A 19,681-nucleotide genomic window follows, 5' to 3' on the forward strand; every position below is an offset into this window, starting at 1 on the left:
TTTGGCCACCTGTGCAACAACAGGCATATTGTTCCACATGAGGGAAAGTCTCTGCAATTTTCAGTAGGTAGCACTATCCGGCACAAAACAACATTTCCACAATACTCCTTGTATTCCTAGACCCAAAATGCATCACAAATATAATAAACTTTGAAGTTTACGTGAGCTGTAACCCTCACATTGTCAAGGCTTTAACCAGATGCCACATTTCAATGCTTTTTTAAAATTTGAATGGTGTATTAATTGAAGAGAAAAAAGCTATCATGTTCCCCCTATCAAGTAATGTTGGTTTGATCCAAGAGAGGGGGAAAAGATGAATACGGAAGTAAACTTAAAAGCTGGCAAAACATTTGAATATTAGGATTTATGCGACTATAGGAGGAAACAAAACATGAGAAGTATATTTTTCTGGGCATGAGCTTTGTAAAAATGATAAAACTCACTGTAAACTATGTCAGATTCACATAAAAAGCACAATATTTTTTTAAATTAAATACAAATCATTTTATTTGTTTTCCTAACATTAAAGCTCAGCAGTCAATTGTTTGCCATTTTTACATAACTTTCTCATAGCTATGGAGTTCAAATGCCTTGTCTCCTATTGTAAATTAGTGCCACTTTCAGTGAGGGAATCATTTTTTTTTCTTTATTCTCATTGATCTGTATGTAAACATAGTTAGTGTTGTTGAAATATTCTGAGAATAAAAAGCTGCGTTCTTGTGGTCCATTTTTTCTATATTCTGCAGTTGCTTCAAGTCCATTGAGACAAAGACTCATCTCTCCATTTTCTCTTTTTTCCCACTGTAGCTGTACAAACACACACACTTCCACACACAGATAAAGACATGGCTGGCCTTGTTGCCATAGCAGACTAACGGGTTGCAGTTCTGGCAGATTTGATTGCCTGCTCTGCGCTGAAGTCAAGAAGAGGAGACAGCACTAAATGAAACTCCATCCATCTTAATGAAATACAATTATTTTCCACTTATTAATCATTGAAAAATCAATATGTCTCTTCTCAGCCCAGTGTCGCCTGGATTTGTCATTTGAGGCTGAGCTGTTATGTATCATCCTCTGACGCCAGGACAGTCATGGGTTCAGTCACCTGTGTCCTTTAGGAAAAAGCGAGGTGAGCGCAGAGCAAAAGAGGAAGATGAAGAAGGGAATGGTTAGATGTACACACGATAACTCAATGTTTCAATGTGTAAGGAAAAAGTGATAAAAAAGGAAAAAATAAATAAAAAAAGAGGGCAGTGAGATGGAAGCTGCTCACTCATTCTCTCCTCTGCTCTCTAGGACAAATGAAAACTCATTAGTGGCTGTTGGTGAAGGTGTTTCTACACAGATCAATTTACTAAACACATTTTAATGGGTCATTATTAAACTCTGAGCTCTGGTATTGACTGGAGGAAATAATACAAGGGTGAAAACTGAAGGACTCGTGACCAAATATTTATTTCTAAAAGTAATAGGGTAACTTTTTTTTTCTCCTCAAACTAGAAGCAGCCTCAATTAAAAGGGAAAAAAAGCTTTTTATCAACTAATCACAAACAGTATGAACTCTCTTTGTATAACAATAAATGTGTATTTTAATTAAGAAAACTGTAAAAAATACAAAAAAATCTAGGAATTTATTAACACCATATTTTAGTACTTTGGAAAAAAAAAGATCAAAATCATTAAATATTATAAAATTATCTCTTTCTTTTTTAAATTTATGTTTATGTCTTACCACATTTGTTAAAAGTAACTACACAACCAACCAAGAGTGAGAAAGTCCAATTTTATCCATTATGTTAATAAGTCTTTAAGTAAACTTCAATGTGTGAACAAATAAATCAGTAAAAATATCAATTTTCCTTTAGAAAACATTGTTTAACTAATATTTTGAAGGATAAAAAGCATTAAAGCATCAAGTAATTCACTGGTAAAAATATTTGCAGAAAATGGAAGTATATTTCAAGGAATAAAAGTGACATAATTACCAGCTTAGTGGCCCTGTGGTACAGTGTCTGCACTGAGATTGGAAGGTAGGGAGTTCAAATCCAGGCCGAGTCATACCAAAGGGTCTAATAAGGAAAGCCAGTGCTTCCCTGTTTGACACTCAGGATAAAGGGGTTGGATTGGGGGTTTAAACCACCAAAGGGGTTCTCAAGCGCAGCTGTGTCTGCAGTTCACCACTCCCACAGGGGATGGGTCAAATGCAGGGAACAAATTTCACATACCTAGGTGCGTGACAACTAATGGGGCTTTAACTTATATGAACAAATAGGAGCACTTATGATGTCTCATAGTTTTGTATTCAAAAATGGGACACAAGCTGATGGGAAAATAGGTTGTGAGATGAACAAGAAATGTGTCACTGCTAAACTGTCTTCTCAACATCTAAACTATCTGTTTATGGCATGCCAACTGGATCATACAGGTTTTATTAAAATGGAGAGAAGAAATTATAATTTCAATTACTCTGCACAGTTTAAAAAATTTCTATTGCTATCAACGATATATCAACACTACAATGAATAAATATTGGTACTATTTATAGTCGCTAAGGTTTAAATTATTTGCAAACAGGTGAAAGCAAAAACATAAAATTGCGTTTTTATTATATATCAATCTGGAATGGAACAGAGCGCATGTTATTGTAATTCTTTGCTTCCTTTCAACTACAATCTCTATCTACATGTAAAGGTTGGTATACTACTGGGAAAAAACAATGAAAACATTATCAATATGTAGCAACTAATTATAGAATTAAACAAAAAGTACTCATAAATGTGTGTTTCTTGAATTTAACTTTTGAGGAAATCCTTTTAGCTTTGTTCATTCTGCCAGTGCTTTGCATAAAATAGAACTCAGGAATAACAAGTATTCTTGGATTTATTATGTTGCATCACTTCTCCAAATATAGGTAAACATGCATATTACATGTAAATAATTGTGCATCTCCTGTTTTTCCTTCCTAATTGAAGGAATTAAAATTACTAATCGACTATGTCTCTGTTTGATTGGTTGTTTTCTCTTCTTTCACCAAAAAGAATTAGAAAAAAAAACTCAGAAGGAAAGCTTTTGGTGCTGTTGTGAAAAATCTTTCAGAGGAAAAAAAATGATTCCAACCTGTTAAACCCTTTGTTTTCCCTCTCAATAAAACAAGTGACAAGGTTGGAGCTTGATGTATGAGCATCATGGGCGCCTGGGCATGCAGCAGAGTGCATAAGCAAAGCTCTGTTTGATAGCAAACAGAGCATTTTTTACAGTCACCACACCACCAGGATGAGAATATAATGTTCTATAGCACTCAACTGCTCCAGGTCAATACTTGATTTGTTTCAGCATGTTACAGAGCATCTACTCTGGAAAGGGTCTGGGGATGCATTAGGGGCCCCAGAAACTGGACATAGAGATGAAGGGTTGAGGAGGGACATGGGGCTGAAGCTGATTCACAGACTTGTAACGGAGGTGTTGCCTCGGCTGCATTCCTCTGAGCCCCAGAAATCATTTCCAGATATGCTGGTCTTTGTTTGTGTGTGAGATTGAGATGTTTTTCAGAGTACACACGATGTCATATAGCAAAGGAATTTAATAAAAACTTCTGAGCTAACAAAATAAATAAATAAAACAACAAATTTCAGTTGGTCTTTATGGCTAAGAATGTTCATATCACATTCCACTGAAAGAAAGGTAAAAAATGAGCCGTACTTATTTTTACAGATTTGTCCAAAATCAAACAGGAAGCAGCTCGACTGCAGTCATGTGTCATGAGCATCTCTGCTGCTATATCATAAGAGCTGAGATCTGGATGCTGGTTGTGTCACCCAGGGACAACAATCTGTGAGTGTCAGAGCACGCCCAAATAATGGATGAGGGTGAGACTAGCTGCTGAGGCTCCTTAAATATTAATGTTGTTGAACTGCAGTCCATCTCAACCTTGACACAGCGGTGAAAGAAAATCACTTGTCCTTTCAATGAGATTAAACACACTGTGGACATACCCACGTTCATGGGGTTCCATGTGTAGATAAATGAATAAAGAAATCTCTTGTAATAACACTGGGACTGATAACCGACCACTTCAGATTTACCATTTAAAAACAGAAACCCAACATAGAATTCCATAACAGACAAATTGCATTGGGATACATTGTTTTGGGATTTTTGTTGTCTTGTTTTTTTCTTCTAAATTACCATATTTGCTGCAATATACCGTTAATGAATGGTCTATATTCGATCTTCTGTATAAGGAGCCGTTAACTGCAATGGTAAGTTCACACCAGCCTTGACAATGAAAAGTTCAAAAAAACATGCGAGATTTGGTAGTGACATTTGGATGCTGGCCTTCTTAATTCACAGAAGGGCCAACCCATTGGAAATTGATCATGGAGCAGAGCTGAATAGTTGCAGTTGGTGCCGCCCAGAATTCTATGACCCCAAGTCTTTTATATATTGAAATAGAGATGTGAAAGAAAAAAAGATGGAAGCAAGATTTGAGAGATTTGCACAGCTTTGACATTTTCACACAAAGCCTCCTCTAACTACAAGTACACACACTAGTATTAAGTAGCGACACCATCCAGTGTGAATGCTATATGCTAAAAGCATGTGTAAGGATGCCTGTTTAGCACATTTTCAAAAGCACATCACACTCCAGGTGTTTACGTAGCATTAGATCCTCTGTGCTCCTGTTCTTGGTCGTGGACCTTCCCTCTGGCTTGTCTCGTGCCGCCAGTTGTTCCCAAGTTCCTTATGGATGAAGCTCATCTTCTACACTATTCAAACATAGTTTTAGATTTAGATGAGCTATTTTTTTAATAGTCCTGGTACATTGCCTGCCTGTCCAGTCAGAAGATCCTGCCTTCATGTTTTTTTTTTTTAAGGAGTTTTTTTTCCCTTACTAAGAAGGAGGATCTAAGGTCAGGGAGGCCCAGTTTAGCTTAGTCTGTTTAGTTTAGTTTAGTTTAGCAACCAGCTATGTTTATGTTTTTGTGCAATGACCAGTGTGAAGCCCATTGAGTCAACTGTATTGTGATATTGGTCTAAATAAATAAAAATGAACTGAATTGAATTAGAACTTTGGCAAATGAAAAAAAAATGCACAGAAGTGAAAGCCTGGAGTTTACTGTGTTTTATATCAAATGTTGTAGAAGTCTTTACACTTTGTCCACCATGATTCAAATTCTCAGAGATTGAATCAATTTACACCACACTATGGTAAAAGTAAAAATACTGGTATAGAGCTTTTCTACCTTTCTTGAAGACCCAAAGCACTTTACAGTCACACTCCCAATCACACACCAGTGGTGGCTCCGCTGCAAAACACTGGCGCCAACCTTCTACCAGAGACAATTTGGGGTTCAGTGTCTTGCCCAAGGAAACTTCGACACATGGGCGGGCAAGGCGGGAATCTTCCAATTAAGGAGTCAACCGCCCTATCGCTGCACCACAGCTGTCCCACTATGGATATTAAAGCAGGTGATGAATGTAATCGTCTCTGGCAATCACCTTCCAAAGTAGCTGTGTAACTGTTTTAAATAGCGTGAATTCCTGTATGAAGCCGTCACTGGTTGACAGAAACATTGGAATTCAGTGTGAACATTGTATGCAAAAAGCACATTCAAGGACATAAGTTCAACATCTGATTAAACATGCATCACATAAACTGAGTCTAGATTCATAAAAACCCTATAACTTGTTTATAATATGCTACTGGATAGAAGCACTAGTTGTGTGAAAGTGCTGACAATACCTGTAACTCCCAACCGTCTTTGCAAAACATAAAAAAATAAACAGATTGATACAGCTAAAACAAATGATACTCAAAAAAGAATGCTGTGACCATGCTAATTACAAAAATAATGCGTTGAAAAAAAAAACACAGCCCAACACCACTCCATGTCCGTTAGTGTATTCACAATAACTCTCAACCGTCTTTGCAACATGTAAAAAAAAAACAACAAAAAAAATAGATTGATAATGGTAAGAAAAGAAATGATCCTGTGACTAGTCTAACTCCAAAATTAATATGAAAAAATTCCAAGTCCAACACCACTACAGGTTAGCTGTGTTAACGTAGTCATAATGACTCCCAACCTTGTTTACGAATCATAAAAACCAGACAAATGCAGTCTCATGTAACTCAAAATCGCTTCACTATCAGTAAGCACAACCAGAATTCACCATGCTCCAGATCATATGGTCCACTGTTGTTGTGTGTGTGTTTTTTTTAATTAAGCCTCTTAAGAGAGCCTTATAGTGTTGAAAAAGAGGCAATATTCCTTCATATATGTGCTAAAATGTTAATTGTATTTAAAAACAACAATAAGCAACACTATATTGTAACATTACGGTATATAATATCAACTAAGCATTAAAGTTTTGAACATAGACTTAGAATGTTTTGTTTAATATGCATCGTTTGTGCAATTTTAGGTGTTAAATTAATGAGCTTACCCTAGACCAAGTTTGCCTTCTGGAAGGAATTATTAATTCGTAATGAAGGCCTGGTTTTTTTCTCTTTTTCTTTTAAACATAGCTTTTGATAGTGGCAGGCTAGAGGCTGACTAAGCCGAGGGTGGAAGTCTGTTTTTTCATGGCTTTAAAGTAAACCCTTGGGTCCCCTTGCCACATTGACCAGATGAAAGGCCCATGCCCAGATGTTTATAGGCTGTGAAAGTGGCAGGGAGCGAGTACTGAATGTTGGCACAGAGCGCCAACAGACAGAAAACAAGGCAGTAAAGCCCCATGCAGTTTATGCAGAGTTTAGAGACAGAAAAGGGAGAGGGCAACAGTGAAAATGTTGGGAGTTGTAAAATGTGACACAAGGAGAAACCATGCACGTATTTTGTGAGCTTGTATAAAAAGGAAAAATTAAGTATGTTAAAAAAAAAGTGTAATAATAACTATATTTCAATATACTTTTCTGGAAAATTCAACAATACACAACAGTTCATAGTTTAGCAGCTTCTTCAGGTCACTGCTCCTGAATGTTTAACCTTGGAATAGTTTGCCAGATGGCACTCAAACCCATGCTTGGGACAGTGACCCCTGTGACACTGTGGTGAATTTGTGCATTCTTGTCAGTTTTCCTGCTTGAATAAGTCTGTGCACGTGTGAGTGTTCATGTAAATGAAACACTAAGAAATGTTGTCTTCTCTTGGTAGGATGACTAAAGCAAAAGCCATCTGGTGCCCTTTTCAAGACAACAAATATATGTGCGTGCAGAGGCCAGATTGGTGCAAAATGTGCAAAGCAAAGTTACGGCAATACTGATTCTAGAATCAGTCCAAATCCTCAGATACTGAAGACATCATGATAAAGTAAAAAAATAAATAAATAAATAAATAAAAATAGCTCAATTTCAGCTCAATATAACAGAAAAGATCATTACTGATACTTGCAGGTAGAGATGCATATTTAATACAGATCAGAAAAGATCATTTATTTATTGACTCATTCATACATTTATTACAACAAACAATCACAAGTTACTTTTTGTCCTTTAGACTATGATAACATATCCCAAAATTCCACCTTGTGGGGACCTAAATTGTAAATCTGTTATGCCTGACGTGCAGCATCCTTTGCCTGCCCTGTTGGTCTGATCACCTGATTAACAACTGATGACTATTTACACAAGAGGAGGCCTTCAACCAGGCAGGTAGAGGCAGAACAGGAGACTGAGGAGCAGCACCAGGTATTTGACTTTGAGTTGTGCTGGTTTGTTTGGTTCTCTTTTTCTTTTATGTCCTCAACAGTCTTACACTATTGGGTTCTGTTAATTTAGGTTTGGGGATGGACCTTGGCAGTCTTTATTGGCGGGCTTGCTTTGTTTCTTTTGAAAAGGTAGATTTTTGTTAGGCAGCCTTAACAGGGAGCTGCTAACTCTGACGGTCAACATGGCTGAGTCAGCAGACTCCCTGACTTATTTTATGTTTGGCCAAAGTTTTTTTTTTTTTTTTTTTTTTACCTTGGTCAATGGCCACCCAGGCACATTTCGAGGTTGTGTGGTGGGAGTCTAGTACCAGGCCGGTGGCAGGAAGGCAGCAGTGCAGTAATTTACTGATATGAGGGCCTTCAAGGTCCCCAACATTGTCTGATGAACGGACAATTTCAGACTCTCCAACCCATCTCAAGTTGCCAATTATCCCCAGCTGTCGTTAAATTACCGTATTTTCTAACTTTAAGTCGCTCCGGAGTATAAGTTCCATCAAACGCACTGGAATACAAGCCCTACTTTTCTCCCAAAAGTGTGATGTTTCTATATAAATCCGCCTAGCCCGGCGTAAGGCTGCATTCAAATTTACATCTACTGCATCTTTTTAAGATGCACATTAATTTAGCTGCTGGAAGCTTGTCCAACAATCTGTTCATAAACTAGAGGTTCCAGATACAGACAACTTTTTAGCTCCATCCCTGCAAGGAAGCATTGACTGTAAATCTTAATTACAATGCACAGAAGATACAGATAATGTTGAGATCATGATTTATTTATTTATTTATTTTTTAAGAGCTCTTCAAAGGCCTGAGTAAGCATATATCTTTGTCTGGGTTCATGAGATCATTCAGTCTATATATATATATATATATATATGTTTTTTTTTTTTTCCAGTGATCATTACCTCCTACTGCAGGTGCTGCATCTTAATGACAGCACTTTCAGCTATACTTTAACCCAGACGATGACTTACTGTCCCACAATAGTCTGAGGAATGACAAAATAAAAATAAGAATAACAATGTCTCGATATAAATAAGAAAAATGGGATAAAGTTAAGAATGAGAATGATCAGATTCTCCTACATGTTTGTTTTGGACAGCGATTCTTCTTCTGTGTTACTGTCAGTGGCAAATACTGATGCACACACCTAAAGTGCTCCTTAGCGGTTGTTAGTGAGAAGCAACCCCTAAAGGACAGGGTTAGTGGCAAAATAAATGTTTGAGCCTAGTTATTTTTTGATAACACATATAAGTCTTTCCTGATTATAAGACGCACCCTGGCCAAACAATGCAAAGGAACGTGACATACTCCAAAAAATGATTATCCTCAGTGTATTGTAGTGTCTGGTTTTTAGTTCATCATCATCACAATATCTACTTTAAGAACATTTTGGTTTCTCTAAGTTTGTTCTTCTGAAAGTTGTTTTCATTAAAGTTTATGCTGCTATCACCAGCCCCATCTTCTACATTTTGAGTCCTACCCCAATATTCATGACATTTTTGGAAAGTCCAAATCAAACATTTTTTTTCGACTAAGTACGTGGTGTGGAATGAGATTTTATTGGTTGCTGTCTCTGCAAAGAAATTAGCTTGCTCTTAAATAATGACAAACTATGTTCATTTACACAGAAGGGGATATATTTGTTTTTTTCTACACATTCACCGAAACAGCAAAGACATCTCCACCTTTGTCAGCTGTAACACTATTAGCCTATTTTGTGTTTGAATACAGAGCAAAGTTTAGCCTTGGGTTGCTTTGGTAAAGCAGAGAATTATGTAAATGTCGCCTCATTATAGTTGATTGTTCTGTGTAACCAGGATACTGATAAACGGAAGAATGATTGGTCTTAAAGAGGGTGACTATGGCTTGAAACAAAGTAACATTTACTCTCGCCTTCTCTGCAACAACCCCAATTAGTAAGCCGGTCTAAATAAATGTGCCGGGTGTTTCTGGAGCCAAAGTGTCTCGTGACTTAATCTGGATTGAGCAGAGCACCCTTTTATTAGGTTACACACGGCCGCAATGTGTCTTGTCACTTTGCAGAGACAGCGACCGATAAAGTGCGCTGAACGGAATTAGATTCTCATTGATATGTCCGTAGATTGTGAGAACAACAGATCGATGGCCGAATCACCGAGTGATATTTGAAGACGCAAAAACAGGATGGATGAACAAAAGGAGTTCAAAGAGGAAAGTTTTGTGTGCAGCCTATGCCTGCATCTCGCTCAGACACATATGTGTAAACACACACAGACGGGCTTTTTCTCACACTTTACCTTGAAGCGATTTCACAATGCTGAGCAACAGAGACCGAGTGAGGAAGGGAGAGAGAAAGAAGCCAAACCAATTCCAATACAGCACTAATGGGCCACATCATGCCAATACAATAAATAATGGCCCTTTCAGCTCAGTCAATAGTGAGTAAATGAAAATTTAACCTTTCATTAAATGTGGTTGTATTATTTCCCCCACTTGCTTCCCGGCTCTATTTCCCTCTGACACTTTATTTCCACTGTGTACAAGAACCTTGTGCAAACGTACAAACGGTGTACCGTACAGGTGTTAAGTGGTGTACCGCAATCAAGTTATGGACCAATTTTAAATATGATAAACACCACAGATTCCAAAAACAGGAACTGTTATTCAGAACAAAGTTAGCTGATGATCTGTAGAGGAGAAGAAACTCGTCCAAAGTTTTACACACTGACGGCAGTGACAGGCTCCAGCCCACCGCCATGACCCAGAATATGATGAAGTAGGCATAGAAAATGAGTTATTAAGTGATAAGCATTGTGGTCATTCATTAAATCAATAGACAACAGACAGTTAATGAGCCCACAGGGAATGCGAAAGACCCATTCTACTGCAAAAGCTCATTCCAATGCTAACTCACCTGTTCCTAAATCTCCACTCATTTCTAAGGGGCTTTGCAATGACACTAATCAGGGGGGAGGAGATATTTCTCTGGGCCTGCTGTCTAATGTTTTCCAGGAGATGAAAAGGCCTTGGGCCTGTTCTCTATTGTGGCCAACCTGCCCCCCTAATTAATTAGTGCTAGCAGTGAGTGCAGCACTGGGGAGAGGACCAGGGCCCTCCAGAGGACTGGACAAGGTGATAACATCCAAAAGGGGAGAGCACAAATCGTGTGTGTGCAGGTTAGTAGATGCTTTAGAGAGGTAAGTGTACAGAGATAATCAGAACAGTCGTATTCTATATCTGTTAGTTGGGCCTTATCGGGCCAAGCAGATCCCTTGTTAATCCCAGTTACGTTCTAAGAAAAAAAGAAAAACACAATAGGCAAAATCTTTTAAGCTCTCAGCTTTAAGTTTTACAATTATAGATATTTTAAAGATGTAAAATCACTCACTACACACTTAATACACATTTATCATACAAGCATTAACATTTTCTGAGTTATCTCTCACACACTGAAAGTTCAAACCTTCATAGTCTTATAGAATGAAACCAAAAAAATAATAGTGGTTGAAGAGTTATGCAAGTTTGGAAAGCTGAAAGAATTCTGTACGGGAGACACAGCAAGGACAAGATTGATTGACAATGGTCTGTAGAGTTCACAATGCGCTGTAGAAAAAAAAAATATATTAAAAAAAAAATATATATATATATATATATATATATATAAATCTAAAAAAAAAACTGCAAGGCCCCTTAAGGTGAACCACATTATAGCGAGGGACCACCATATTCTGTTGGTTCATCCATTATTGGAATTGATTATCTTTTATCTTAGCAATTTTATTGGGTCTTAAATTGGACTTCTAGTCGAACCTTAATCTACCCTGACTTAAATTAAAAATGACAAAGTAGTAAAGTTTGTATTAAGCTGGTTTGATACAAGAATACAAGCTTCAGATGAGCCTGCAGTGAGATTTATTTCTTTGAGTATCTCCTGTATCCGAATTTTTCCCCTACCCCTCTGGCTTCTCCCTACCTCTCCAATTTTAGGGGCATTTAAAGGGGTAGTGGTGTTCGGAACTTTCTTTTTTTTTTTTTTTTAAGGGCTAACCCGCTATTGCCTCGGAGAAGTGCATTCTTCACGCGGGTGTGCTCTGAAGCACAGAAGTTTACATTTAAATGTAAGGAAGTACTTTTTGTTTCACCATGACTTTTCAAAGTTATAAAACCACGAACGCTAGCAGCTACGTGCTTACATAGCTGACTTTTGATGACATCATCGATTGGGAGTGACGACTGAATTCGGAGACACTACTTTTCCATAAGTCTCCATTTGAGGGCTAAATGTAGAGGTAGGGAGAAGTTGTAGGGGTAGGGAAAGAATTTGGATTCGGCATTGTCATAATGATTAAGTAAAGAAAGTCTGAAAATTTCTAAATACAATAAAAGCTCATGAAAAAATAATTTTTGCTCATTGCAGTGAATGTTTCTCTTTTTTGGCAATTAAGAGAAAAGCGTATTAACGTAAGAAATGTACATACTTAAAATAAACAGTTGAGATTAATAACTGTAAATAAAGCACACTTATATGTTTTTGAAGCACAATGCAACCATGAGGGGCTGCAATCCAGTGTTTTTTTTGTGCTCATCCCAAATCCGGGAGAAGACAGTATGTATCAAGAAGGTAGTTTGATGTAATACCAGAGCAAAATCGATGATGCAAATGATGGAGGTCTTTAATTCAAAAGTTTTGTTTCTTTAAAAAAATTCTTTGCTATGATATTTTTATCTTTAAAATTTAAGCAAGACACTATAAAAGCAAAATGTTAATTATTTCTAACTATTAATAATGCAAATATTGTTTTCAATCTATAAAATCTAATAAAGAACTGATCAAATCCCTGTGTCACAATAAGGCTGACTGGTTAAAATGCTTATTTAATGAACAGATCAGTTGTTTCTCTAAGATTTGCATGTCGAGGATAAATTTCAAGTTCCTGCTTGAACTGTCTATAAAGATTCTCACGACCTATGTATAGGCGTGGTGCATTTCATCCTTGTTTTGTGTGTTTGTGTGTGTGCATGTGCTTGAGCGCATGTGTGCAAACTTCACTCTCTTTTTCTCTGTGTCTCCAATAATGAGCATGTGCACCTTTCCCGCCCCGGGCCTTCATACACAATTTAGCCAGAAAGCCATAGCTGATCATGATTTAGCTTTTGACACAGCTCGCCCTGAGGCAGGGGGGACTAATACAGATATCTGACTCCCAGACCGCAATGGAGGGAAAGAGAGAGAAAGTGAGAGGCCTTTTATTGACTAAATGATAAAGAGGTTGGTAATGATAAATAACAGTCATTTTATTGTGGAAATCCCAGAAAAGACACATTCAACACAATATATATAAAGTGAAATAATAGAGGAGGAAGTTCCTGGCTAGAGTCTCAGTGCTCTCACTCTTTACCAGGCTGCCCATTGTTGTTAAACTCCCAATATTCTTTTGATAGGGTGGAGGTCACAAATTGTGCAAGAGAGACCTGCTGCTATGAATACTACATAAGGCTGATGCAGAGTGGCAGTGTCATCCGCGTCCCATATATTAGGAAGAGGGCCCACACAAGACAATCATTCTTGCCAATGGGCATTGCTCGCTCCCCATTCCGTGACTCCTCTTCCTTCTTAGAGGACTCGGTCTCTGCCTCAACCTTCTTCCCTCTATCACTTTCCTTCTCTGCCTCTCAGCTTACTCTGCTCTCAGGAAGACAGCCTGGCTCACACTCTAAAGACAGATGCCTACCTTAATGTAATCTGCTAGAGCATTTCTAGAATATAAAAAAAGAATGTATGAAATTTGGAAGGATATTAACTTCAGCTCACCCTGTGCTGGAAAAAAAGTGAGTCTAGGCTGACCATGGAAAGAAATCAACCAATTTGTTTGTCTAAATAGAAAATGTATGCAGTGGTCCCTCACTATATCGACGTTCACCTTTCGCAGATTTTTTTGTTTAATTTTGCAAGCTTTTTTTCCCTTTTTTAAGCTTTCTGCATCCTGATTGGCTGAATACCCTGTCAATCAATCAATCTCCTCCTTGCTGTGTCTCCTGTACAGATACATGCAGTTATGGAATCAACCTAATCTTTAATTGTGATCAGATCTTTGTTTTAACTCTATACAAAAGTTGGAACTTTGACAGTTTAAGAAGAGATAAAAGTGTTATATTGTTCTGGTCTGTCTGAGAAAAATGCATAAAGTTTGCAGTGAGGAGTTTTACAGCCTTAAAACATCTAAAATCATACTTCGTATACTTCGCATACTTCATACTTCATACTTCTCTGGTTATTTTTAAAACTGTATCCCCATGAAGGGAACACTATTGATACATAAAGTATTAGTGGTGCATTGCCAAATCCTCCAAGTTTGTTGTACACATCTTTGAAATATCTGGCTCAGATGCAACCACGTCCTCATCATTATGTCACCAATCTGATTGGTTAAACAGGCCACATTACAGAAAATAACCAATCAAAAGCAGAGAAAGGGCAGGGAGGTCAGAAGTGGAGTCTTCACACGTTAAGGAAAAAATTTAAGCTTTTAACTTCTCTTTATTCAAGCTTTTATTGCAGATGGATAAAGCTAAACGGACCCTACTTTAGATTGTACCTTTTGTTGTCAGTTGGCTGGGTGTAGGACTGGCACTCGGGAAGTCAGGATTTGCTCCTCAGAGAAGTAATGAGTTTAATCTAGTGTTGGGTCCTTTGGCAAGACCCTTTATGCTATTGTCTAACAATGTAGCCACAGGGGGGCTGAGTCTGGGTCTCCCTGTGCCGGTCCCCAACCCAGATAAAACACGGGGTTGTGTCAGGAAGGGCATCTGGCATAAAACTCTGCCAAACCACCTGTGTGTAGCAGTGAAAGCTGATTCGCTGTGACGGGATATTCTGAAAAGCGAACAACTTAAGAACATTTGAGTTTTTATTCAACATTACAAGAGAAGCTTTTGTTTATATTTTTTTTTCTCTATGATAAAATATGCTTACAGCATTTAAACAATGCTCAGTGTTGGATTTCATGTTCGAAATTCTGATGCCAATCTATTCACTAATGCTGCAAATAAATAGGGGCCTACAATATTGATTATTGATCACCTTGACTACTAATAATCTGCATTGTATGGGCTCTAAGAGAAGAGATATTGGCTGATCACTAATTATTTAATAGTTATATAGCAAACCTCCAACTTTAAGTCAAGTCTGACCTCCCACTCTTAAAAAGTATCAATTTAAGTATCAGGTCTCCTGCCTCTACTGTTGTCGTTCTGCAAATCTGCAAACATTTTTTTTTCATTGAATAGAAAGTCAGCTTCTTTCCTTTGATGATCTGTTGTTTTATTTAATTATGTTTTTTCTTCAAAAATAATGATAAAAAAAAACACTGTATTTTACTGGATTGGCCTTTAGTGACACTAGAGACAAATATTAATGCATTGTGCATAAACAAATGAAGTGGCGTTGGGTATGTTTCCATTTATTAGTGGCTACGAAATGTCCTTGGTTTTATCCCGCAATCTATAGCAGAAGGTTCCAACTCTGATGGCGTAAGAAACTGGTCAGAGCTGTTGAGCGTTTGCCTGAGGATACCTCTGCAGTTCTGAGTGGAGAGTGGCCCAGAAATGAACAGTCAAATCCAATTAAATTACTCAAATTAAATTGTACAATGGTTATGGAATACCTGATCAAATTACTCACATTCAGGGGGATTCCGACAGCAACCAATTAGTTCAAAGTATAAAGTTCACAAGCTCAAATTAACACCGAGAGAGGACAGGGCCTTTATTTGAGGGAAATGATACATCATAATTACATCACATTGGGAAAAAATTATAAGTTTTATAGCAGACATTTAATAAGAAAATGGAAATGTTAATAAGTCCTGATAAGATAAATCTATCCATGTCAACACTACAGTATGCTTAAATTCACCAAATTAAGGAGGAGAGGTTATTATTGTTTTAGAGAACTTAAGGGTTTGTATGGTTCTGGTCCAAATGTGGACACTCAAAACATTCAGCATTTTGGAAAAAAGGAAAGGCTGACATTAGCAGAGAAAAGAGAAGAAGATTGTGAGCTTCCAAAAAGTTCATGTGACACTTTTAAGGCAACATTCTACTGCAGCTCTTTAAGCTTGACTGAGTTTTTTTTTTCTATCAATGATAAAATTCTTCAGAATATCTGCTTTAATTGTACGAGGGACTTTATGACCTTTTCTACGTTTTAAATTTAGCTTCTCAAGGTGCCTTTGCAAGGTGAATCGTGTGAGTAATGAGATACAAAATCAGCCTGTTAATTGACTTTCAGCAAATTTAGATCCACTAGACCAACGTATACATTTCCCCTCTTTCAAAAGTGAACCATTTTAGCTAATAAAGTTATTAATCTTGCCCATACAGTAATTATCTCTGCAATTAAGCTGTAATTGCACATACATCAAGGCCACCTCTTCCACTGGGCAGCCCTGTGCTTACTGCTGATGATTTTCCTCATATCTTGTAAAGTCATTACTCGTTCTCATCGTATTAGGACCTTTTTTTATTTCTTTTTTCAGAGTTACACATAAAATCTTTTTTTTTCATTATTATTCAGAAGCTAAAATGAAGAGAATAGAATGAGGGATTTGCTGTAGGATTTTTTTATCCGTTCTTAAGAGCAACTATGAAGGTGTCTAAAGTCACAGATAAATAGTAGAGTAACAGAAACTAAACAAAATAGTTGTGTCTTGTGAAGATTATGTGATTTAGCTTGGTTTTATCAGTTGTGTTCTTTGTTTAGGTTATGTTTTAAGTTGTTCTCTATCAGACATTTCAGGTTCATGTTGATCATCCACAGCTGTTTTCATTACTGTGAAGTATCCTCAGAGTATTAAAGTGTCTGGTTTTCAGTTTTACCACATCAGGTCATCTGCTCTGTTTTGTCATTCTTTTGTTACTCTCAAGAGTTAGAGTTTGTCAAGTTTAATGTTTATTTATTAGCTGATTATGTCACCAATCCTGGTCTACTGCATATTGGGCCCTACACCTCCAGTTCTTGACACATCTAAAAAATAAAAGTAAGTATTCTATTTTTTCTTGTATAAGGACATTTGGAAGTGGAATGTTTTCCTGTTCAAAATTGTTAAAGCTCCAGCAGTGCGACAGTTTTGCAAGCATACCTTCACATGTTATCTTTACCTTCATTTCTTTAATGAAGTGTGCACACATTCCATTTCATTATTTATGCATTTCATTTTCACAGCACATAACAATGAATTGCTCAACATTCTTGTCTTTGGTGAAAATGAAAGGGGACAGAAAGAAGAAAACTTAGGTATATATATAATTAGTGGTAAATATTAAGGAATCATAATCATGTATTGGACAAAAAAAAACAATATTTGAGAACAAATTTGCCATTAGTGTGTGACCACCAAAATTCTTTTAGATATCTTCTTAGATCTTCTTCTCTTCCGATTATCAAATTTTAAAGAGTTATGCTAATATAATCAGATCAGAAACACTGGGTTCAGCAACACATGTTAAACTACTTTTATTGAATAAATGGGCATTTCTGGCTTTCATGCTCAAAGCTTTTGCGTTCACATGTCACTATGCATATTTTTAAGTACATTTTTGGGATCTACGCTGAAAAAAATCAAGACCATTGAACGTGCATTAAAAGTTAAACCAGTTGAACATAGACCAATCAGGGACTTGGATTTGGTAGTGACTATGGACAGTATAGTATAGAGAGAACTGGAAAAAAGTATCCCCTCCCCCTTATGTTCCTAATAGGAAGTATTAACTGGTCCCAGAAAGCAAAAAATCCCAGATTTATTTTGAAAAATAAGCAGCTATTACTGGAGTCTGGAGCTCCATGTGGGTTAATGTAACACTGCATTCTTTAATGTGTTAATAACAAATTTGAAAAGTGTGACATAATATAAAAGTGTTTAAAAAAAAACCTTCACTATAGAACAGGTTTAAAACTTGGGTGGATCCAATTGAAAAGAAGTGCTATAGAAGTATTGTAATCTGTTGACTAAACCATGTCACAAGCATGTCTGCAAATTCTGACAATTTCTCAAAGAAGACATTCAACTTAAGTGACAGTTTAATTGTTATTTGAAATAGTTTTCCTCCACTTACTGTCTTTCTTGTTGCTGCGGTGTCTGCTCAGTGTAGCCCTGTCTGCATGGACAGCATAAATCTTCAGAAGCATAAATGCTGTAACATGATAATGCTGCTTTAATTACCCCTTGGTCAGCCCACTTACAAACCTATTGCCGCTGCAGTCAATATCCCCAAAGATCCATTCATGCCTCGGCTGATGGTTAACTTGGGAGCCTTTGCAGAGTGCTTTAGCCTAATTGATATCCTTATTTAGCAATGAGCCAGTGGGAGTCGGAAGGGAGTTAAATGGAGCAGTTTACCAGGCAGTTAGCACGCTAAACCAGAACCCTGACGCCACCGCCATGGGTTGCTGCAGCCAAAGATGATTTATAACAACTAATTTACTGTTTTGGTGTGACAAATACCACTTCTGTATTCACAAAAGTTTGTGGTTTTTTTCATTTAAAAAAAAAAGTTTAAAAAGTTGCTTTTTCTAATCCCCTGCTGCTGACTAAAACAACGGAAAGGTCTCCAGACAGACTAATCAGTAACTTCCTCGTTGTATTGAGGTCTAGAAAATGTGCACAGAGCTACACAAGAAACATTGTCACATTTTTTCTCCTTTGTGCAATGCAATTTATGAGACAGCTGCTGCTGCAAACCACGCCTGGTAGAGCTTAAGGATTTCCCTCAGAGTTCCACTTTCAACGGAAAAAAAACAACAGGTAGAACCCAAAGACTCATCAGAGACAGAACAATGCATATCCAACAGGTCAAATAAAGCCATCGGGAGCAATGGCAATAAAAAAGAAAATCTTATTCTTCTTTTAAAGTGGGTTTGTAGGTCTCTCCCTTCTGTCTGTCTCCCCAGATATGTCTCCCTTAACAGCTCAAAGTAATTAGCAACGACCACATGCCAAAGGTAGGGTGGCTCCTGTACACAGCGAAGGCAGACCTTATCTTTAATTTGAGACATCAAGATGCTCTGTGGGGGCTTGTGGGAAGCTGGGAGCTAAAAGGTAGACGGGTGGGTTCCTCTCCCAAGGTCGCTCCGCCGATAAAAGTATTTCAAAGGAACAAAGGAAACCTAGTAATATGCAAACTCAAACAATCTTTCTAAAGCACACATTTCAGACTGGAAATCTCCTTTAAAAAAACGCAGCGCTTGAAGTCAAAGTGGAAGTGTAAAAAAAGACAATCTCTAACAATATTTCAAAGTTTTCCTTTTTTATTTTTCGTTTTTCTGAGTGATACCACTGAAAGTCCTGCAAGGCTTCCCATTAGTCACATTGTTCAGCACAAGCCACACAATGGCCCCCAATCTTGAAAGAGTGCCGTCAGCCCATTCTTTATACTGTCAGGATGAAGAAGAGCATAAAAACTCTGAGTCAATAAAGTCATATGAAATGCCCGAAATCGCAACATGGCATGGCAAGGTGACTGATTACTGCTTTTAAACTCTTTGAAGACAAAAAAAAAAAAAACAGGGCGGAGAAATGAAAAGAAAAACAGCTTCACACTAACAAAAGTATTTTTTCAGCACTATATATTTTTTTAATGTGTAATGGTGTTTTTAAAAAAAGTTATGTAAATTATATTTACCAAAATAAATTTGTTTTGGTTTGCTTAAGCTTATAAAAGTAAGTTTTGTAAGTGAAATTGTAATACTTCCACTAAGTAAGATTTTACTATTCTTACTTGTGTAAGCTTTTATCTTCAATCATTACAATGTATTGACTACAAATTTACTTCTTTTTATTTTGAAAAATGTGGAACTGATGTGTGTGAGTAAAGAAAAGGGACTGACCGGCACTTGAAAAAAAAGCACTATGTTTTTCTCATTAAGTTTTGAAGTCAAATAATCATAAAAAATAAAAAAAAACAAAAACAAAAAAAACTTTTTTTGTTCAAT

General features: G+C 37.1%; 1 long non-coding RNA gene across 2 annotated transcripts in view; it reads right to left on the minus strand.

Annotated features, from left to right (window-relative positions):
• Positions 1-19,681, minus strand: part of LOC112151401 — a 130,705-nt gene that overhangs the window by 79,822 nt on the left and 31,202 nt on the right. The window contains exon 3 of one of the 2 annotated variants that reach the window (XR_002920116.2): positions 18,994-19,123. The exons of the other annotated variant lie outside the window; for it this stretch is intronic. This is a non-coding gene — a long non-coding RNA (uncharacterized LOC112151401). Of the gene's footprint in view, positions 1-18,993; positions 19,124-19,681 lie in introns of those variants that run through there. 2 annotated transcript variants of the gene reach the window in all.

The sequence above is a fragment of the Oryzias melastigma genome, linkage group LG20, assembly GCF_002922805.2.
Source record: "Oryzias melastigma strain HK-1 linkage group LG20, ASM292280v2, whole genome shotgun sequence".
Taxonomy (NCBI): domain Eukaryota; kingdom Metazoa; phylum Chordata; class Actinopteri; order Beloniformes; family Adrianichthyidae; genus Oryzias; species Oryzias melastigma.